A 7,079-nucleotide genomic window follows, 5' to 3' on the forward strand; every position below is an offset into this window, starting at 1 on the left:
AAAAAAATCAATAATCTGAATAGACATATAACAAATAAAGGGATCAAATTAGTAATTTTAAAAATTTGCCACAAAGGATAGCCCAGGCCCAGATGGTTTCACTGGTGATTCTACCAAAAATTTATTTTTAAAAATTAGTATTAGTCCTTTAAACACTCCTCCAAAGGATGGAAGATGATGGAACTCTTCCCAATCAATTATTTGAAGCCAGTATTATGCCCAGTTCAAACCAAACAATTACAACCTAAGACCATTATCCTTATGACACAGAAGTTCCTCAAAAATATATTAGCAAATCAAATCCATTGAAATATTAAAAGAAAAAAAAGATTATGCAACATAACCAATTAGGATTCATCTTTGGAATGTGAGTTGGGCATCAAATCCAATAATTAATGGATATAGTAAACCACATTATTAAATTTCAAAAATCATATATTTCTCCCAACAGAAGCATAAAATGCATTTGATGCAATCCAACACTTTTTCATGATAAGAACACTAAACATATTAGGACTGGTTAGGAACTTTGGAGACAAAAGCAATATATCTGAAACTCCATAGCGATTCAATTTTTGACTGTAGGGAAATTAGGAAAGAAAAATAAATAAAAGGCATCTAGATAGAAAGAAATAAAACTCTTATCTTTGATTTTATAAGTGTTACAATCTAGTATATAGAAAATTCTAAATCATCCTCTAAAAATCTATTAGAGTTAATAAATGAGTTAAAAAAAGTTCGCATACCAGATTAATAAATAAAAATAGACTGTATTTTATAAACTAACACTGAAGAACCTGAAAGTAAAATTAAGAAAACAATTCCACTATTGGAATAAGTTAAAAATGATCTAACACATCTCTGTCAGACCTGGAGTAGTTAATGTCTGCTGCTAAGGTTTCCACTATAGATGCAAAATAAAGAAAGTCCTTGCACCTTCTGTCTGGTTATGGCAGCCAAGATTGAATTGGGGGGTATGAAATTCTAGAAACAGGGAAGGGGAAATAATCTTTGCAACTCAGAAATAAACTTAAAAACAGCAAAAAAAAAAAAAAAAAAAACTAAATAAATGGAAACATGGGTGATTGTATCCAAAATGTTAGAGGTTCAGCATAATCCCTCCTAAATTCCTAGCTAATTTTTTTTTGCAGAATTGACAAGCTGCTCCTAAAATTCAAATGGGAATTGAGAACAGCAAAACAATCTTGGAAAAAAATAGAAGAAACAAAGTTGGTGTACTCATTCTTCTTGATTTCTTAATACACAGCTATACTAATCAAGGCAGTATAAACTAGCATAAAAGGCAGTTATTTAAATAAATGGAATAGAATTGGAGAGTCCAGAAATAAAACCATTCATTCATTGTCAACTGATTTTTGACAATAGTGTCAAAACATTTCAATGAGGGAAAAATAGTCTTCAATAAATGGTTGGAAGACAACTGGATATCCAAATGAAAAATAATGCATTTGCAATCCTACCTTGATCCATAAACAAAAATTAATGTAAATGGATACCTAAATATAAGAATGAAAATTATAAAACTCTTGAAAGAAAATATAGAATTAGCCTTCATGACCAAGGGTTAGACAATGGTTTCTTAGATATGACATCAAAAACATAAGCCATAAAAGAACAAGTAGATAAATTAGACTTCATCAAAACTAAGCAGTTTTTGTTGCGAATAATGCCAACAAGAAATTGCAAAGTAAATCAAAATGGGAGACTGTATTCTCAAATATATTTTTGTTAAGGTACTTGTATCCAGAATATATAAAGAACTCTTACAATTCAACAATAAAAGTAAATAACTCAATTAAAAAATGGGCCAATGATTTGAATAGACATCTCTCCAAAAAAGAAATGCAAATAGCCAATGAGCCTATGAAAAGATGCTCACTTCTTCTCTCTTGCTCTCTCTTTCTCGCCCCCGCCCTCTCCCTCTCTTTCTTTCTTTCAGTCTTCCTTTCTTCCTTTCTTTCTTTCTGCTTTAAAAAAATGATGCTCAGCACCATTAGTCATCATGGCATGAAGACAATTCAAATCCACAGTGAATTATGACTTCAAAAATACTAGGATGACTATAATAAAAAATTATAATAAAGAATTGTGGGTAAGGATGTGGGGAAATCGGAATCTTCATACATTGCCAGTAGGAATGTAAAGTAGTACAGTCTTTGTGGATATAGTCTAACAATTTCTTTCAAATGTTAAATATGTAGTTACTATGTGGTCCAAAAAATCCACTGCAGATATTCCACTGTTAGGGTATACTCAAGAGAAATAGAAATGTGCCCTCACAAAAAAAAAAAAAAAAAAAAAAATCTTATAAATTTTGATTGCCATATTAATAATAATAGTCAAAAAGTGTGAACAACACAAATCCTATCAGAAAATTAATGGATAAGCAAAATATACATAGCTATAAAAAGGAATGAAGTACTGATACATGTTACAACATGGATAGTAGATGAAAACATTATGACAAGTGAAAGAGACCAGTAACAAATGACCACATATTAAATGTTTCCATTTATGAGAAATGTCCAGAATAGGCAGACTTTTGGAGAAAGCGAACAGATTTGTTGTTGCATATACCTGGAGGGGAGTGCCTGCTGATAAGCAAGGATTTTCTTTTTGGAATGATGAAAATGTTCTAAACTTAAATTACTGCTGATAAGCAAGGATTTTCCTTTCGGAATGATGAAAATGTTCTAAACTTAAATTACTGTGATAGAGGGCTCTGAGTTCTGGACTTCTAGGTTCTTGGTTTATGTCGCACAAAGGATTTTAAAGATGTGCCATATGGTAGGCAAGGGAGGAAAGAGTTAATTAAGAAACAAGGAAACAAAAAATGTACACAGTCCAAGATGAGGACGGCAAGCATACTGCAGGGTGAGTTTTGCATGTGGAGGTCCCAGTTTAGGTGTTTTAAAACTTTTACTCCTCCCTCTTCATAAGGTTGGGGAGAGGCCCCAGCTGTTTGCTGTTCTGATTAGTTACCCCTCCTATTAGTCTCAGGTAGTCTCAGGCGGCCAATGGTGAGGCCTTTTGAAGGTATCCAGGACTTCTCCTTGACCCCAGGTGGAATTCTTCTTCCAAAGGTGGTTCTCATTCCAAATGGCATTCTTGTGGCTGGGTTCTTGTGGGATCTTTCTGGCAGCCTTCCCTTCAGGAGGTTTCTGGGCAGAGTCTCACAGCCATGTGGTCTGCTGGTCATGTTGTCTGTCAGCAATATTGTCTACCAAGGCTTAGCCACCTTCCCCCTTTTGCCATACTAACCTGCCTCAGTTGCACAACCCTGAACATACTAAATACTATTAAGTTGTATGGTATAAATGGGTACATTTTGTGGTATGTGAACTATATTTTGATAAAGATATTTAAAAATTATGGTAAAAAATAATTTAAACTAGCTAGGCAAAAATATATGCAACGTTACCATTGGGGATGCTTCATTAAATATACACCCAAGAACCTGGAGAATAATTAAAAGTTGCTTTCCAGATTCATATAGAAATGGGTATGTGCACATAAATAAAGAAATTAATATTTTTATAAATAAAAATACACCACAAAAGAAAAATACCTTGAGATGATACAGAAGCAGAGTAAGATATAATAAGAAAGAAGTAGATGAAAACTAAAAACAAAACCCATCACTCTTGCAGTTCTGGTATATGTGGCACAACCAAATAAAGCTCTTGATTCTTCTCCCATATATAAAGAGAAAATGCATTTACTTATAAGACATTTATGCTACCCTTGCTGGAAGCAGTTAGTTAATCAACATGCTCAAAGCTGTTTAATGACATGACACCTGCATTGGACAAGTGTATAAAGGAAAACTGGTAGGTAGAATGAGTATATTGCCCCAGGACAAAGCACAAATTCACACATGCACACACACATATACGTATGTGCGTATCTTTAAAAAAAATAAATCATAGTTCCCTGAACCAATTTTTGGACCCAGAGTGGTGCACTGAACCCACCTTTAGGATCTCTGCTCTATATACTGGAAAAGTAGGAAAATAGAACAATCCAGGGACATGGAAGAGTTATAGTAATGAAGTTTCATTTAGCCATGTCTAAAAGGCTTTTTTGTTTCTTTATTACCTGTGAGTCACTGGTTGCCTAAAGTAAATGGATGGTGTGTTAGTCAGCCAAAGGGGTACTGATACAAAACACCAGAAATTTGTTGGCTTTTATAAAGGGTTTTCATTTGGGATAGAAGCTTACAGTTACCAGGCCATAAGTGTAAATTACTTCCCTCACCAAAGTCTGTTGCCACATGTTGAAGCAAGATGGCTGCCTATATCTGCCAGGGTTCAGGCTTCCTCTTCCTCTTAAGGCTCTGTGGGCCCAGCTTCTTCCAGTATTGGTTGTAGGTTGGGATAAGTCTACTCTCTGTCCCAGGGCTCATTCCTCTCTAGGCCCAACTGCTCTGTTCTTTCCACAAGGTCAACTATAGATTGTCAGGCTCTCTCTCTTTCCTGGGGCCTCTGCCATGTCTATGGAGCCATCTCTGTTCCTCTGTATTTTTTTTTTTTTCTGTATATTTATTTCCCAGGGCTCCAGCATCAAAAAACGTCAACTATCTCACAGTTTTCTCTGTGAGTCCCCACCCATGAAGAAGGTGGGGACTCAATGTCCTACTGACATGGCCCAATCAAAGCATTAATCATAAATTAATCAAATAAAAATGAAACTTCTAAATCCAATGCAATCAATATGCCAAGAGGAACAGACAAGTTCACAAACATAATCCGTATCTATTTTTGGAATTCATAAACAATATCAAAACTGCTATAGACAGTAAGAACTTGATGGACCGTGAAGTTGATCCCTTTGGGAAGCACTTAATGGAATGGGAGATAAAGAGTTGTGAAGTCAATCTAATCAGAGTTCTGGCTGAAAACTTTTTTATTTAATAGTTGCTTATCACAGACAATGTGTGTAACTTCTCCTGAAAATATGGAATAATATTATTTACACCATATTGTTGCCACAACTATTAAGTGAATTTATATATACATTAGAGCTATCACTGTGCCTGGAGCATAACAGGTACAGTTTATGAGAGTTTGTGTGTGTATGAGTGTGAGCAAATGTGAAAAATCTTGATAATTATGAATAGGAAAATAAATACAAGGACTTGAGTCCAAGCATCAAAATTACTGGAGTTGCTGTGGCAGAGTTGGAACTTAATTCCTGAGATTAGACAGAGTAAATCCATTCACCAAAAGAGACTGGGCAGTATAGTTTGATCACACACACAGTCACAAACCAGAAAGTTGGGGTAAGAGATTCCAAAGTATTGACACTAAGGCTGCCTTTACTGTTGTTTTCTGAAGAAGTTCTCTTTTTATGTTTCACATGAGGAAAAGGACTTATATTTGCTTAAAGCTAGAGCTGAGTCCATAGGAAAGGACATTTTTCACACCCACGAATGCCAAGACCTGAGGGGCATAGCAATTGAAAACCATGTGTCTCCTGACTATCACTAATGGCTGGCTAGGGCTGCCTGAGTCAAGGATAAACATAAATCTATTACCCATAGCTTGTGTCCCTGGTGACTCCAGGCTTGTTTTTTCTGCTTTACCTTAATACAGGCAGTATCTAGGGATTTGCAAGGAGTCTGAGAAGGGCAGACATGAGTAATGTAATGGACTCACTGAGTTATGAAGACAGATTGCAGGAATTGAAAATGCTTTGTTTAGTTAAGCATCAGTTGTCTAAAGATATAATAGTTTCCAAGTACTTGAAGGGTGAGAATAATATGCTGTCCTTCATATGCAAATTTAAAACTTCTGGCCCATCATCAGTAAAATATGTGCTTAAAGGTAATTTTCAGAGAGGTGAGAATAGGTTTTTTACAACTGTAAATACACTTCCTCATTCAATCCTTCTTACGACCAAAAGGACTCACTTCCTAGACAAGGATTAATAATGCTGTTTGTAACTAAAAGAGAGTTAAACCATGTAACTTCAATAGGAACTGAGTTCTTGATATTATATCATATAACTATCCACTGAGTAATTTTGGGCCACCAATTAATGTAGTTATTACAGGTACCTGACATCAATACCAGCATCAAGTCTTGCAGACAAATGTAATTTAGGATTAAACAATTATATAATTGTTCAATCAGTTTCTATATGGTGAGTGGGAACACAGGTTCAAGCAAACAGAAACTTTTAGCAAATGACAACTTTATTGCTAACACAGCAAGCACAGCACTAAGTGTCCAGAAGAGCAGCGGAAGACATCCCATCGTGGCCAGTCTCCTGGGGAGGTCAACTGCTTGAGTTGGTGGATGACACCTCTGAAAGCCCCACCCACTCCCTGTGGGTTGAGAAGAGAACAACAATCTGGGCTGCCTGAGGGCCCTGCCACTGAAAGTTTGTGCCCCGAAAAGCAGCTGAAATTTCTTGTTCCGGGTTTGCATTTAGGATTTAAGCTATGGTCACACTGTCTCATTACATATAACCTCTCCTCTGGGCTGGGGAATGGAAACATTGAACCATTTCTACAGAATAGAAAAGGAGAGGAGTGGAAAGTGAGGGCTGGGAAATGGTCTCTAACTATGTGGGTAACTTCTCCAGCAATGTTAGATAGGAACAGTACAAAATAGGCAACGTGGATAATTATGTGGATTTATTAAAGTGCTCTGTGTCGTCTTTTTAAACAAACTGAGTCCTAGAGTGGAAAAAAGATAACAATACACCAGGAAAAAATAACATTTGGAGGCATTCCAGGAAAACTTTCTTAAAATTATGGTACTTCATTTTTGTGAATTCTTACTTGAAAAGAGTTACACAATTTTCGCCTTATTTATATCTCATTTGTTTTAATATACCTGTAAGTTGTCTAGCCTAAGTAGTCTTTTTTTTTTCTCAATAAAAGGATACTTGGAATCAAATAGGCCCCATGGTTCAGGGGCTAATTGAGAGGACTGTAGACAGAGGAGGCCAGTGATTCTCCTTGCTGAAATTATTCTGCACATTATCCCACACAGCCATCAGAACAGAAAAGAGCACTATTTATTTCATAAATGGTCCGGATTTTTGCCATT

At 35.7% G+C, this 7,079-nt stretch overlaps 1 non-coding gene across 1 annotated transcript; it reads left to right on the top strand.

Annotated features, from left to right (window-relative positions):
- The first annotated feature begins 853 nt into the window (after positions 1–853).
- On the top strand, positions 854–982 carry LOC111760636 (small nucleolar RNA SNORA31). Its single transcript, XR_002794266.1, has one exon. It is a non-coding gene; the product is annotated as a small nucleolar RNA SNORA31 (small nucleolar RNA).
- Positions 983–7,079: the final 6,097 nt, after the last annotated feature.

This window comes from Dasypus novemcinctus, chromosome 4 (genome assembly GCF_030445035.2).
Source record: "Dasypus novemcinctus isolate mDasNov1 chromosome 4, mDasNov1.1.hap2, whole genome shotgun sequence".
In the NCBI taxonomy this organism is placed as follows: domain Eukaryota; kingdom Metazoa; phylum Chordata; class Mammalia; order Cingulata; family Dasypodidae; genus Dasypus; species Dasypus novemcinctus.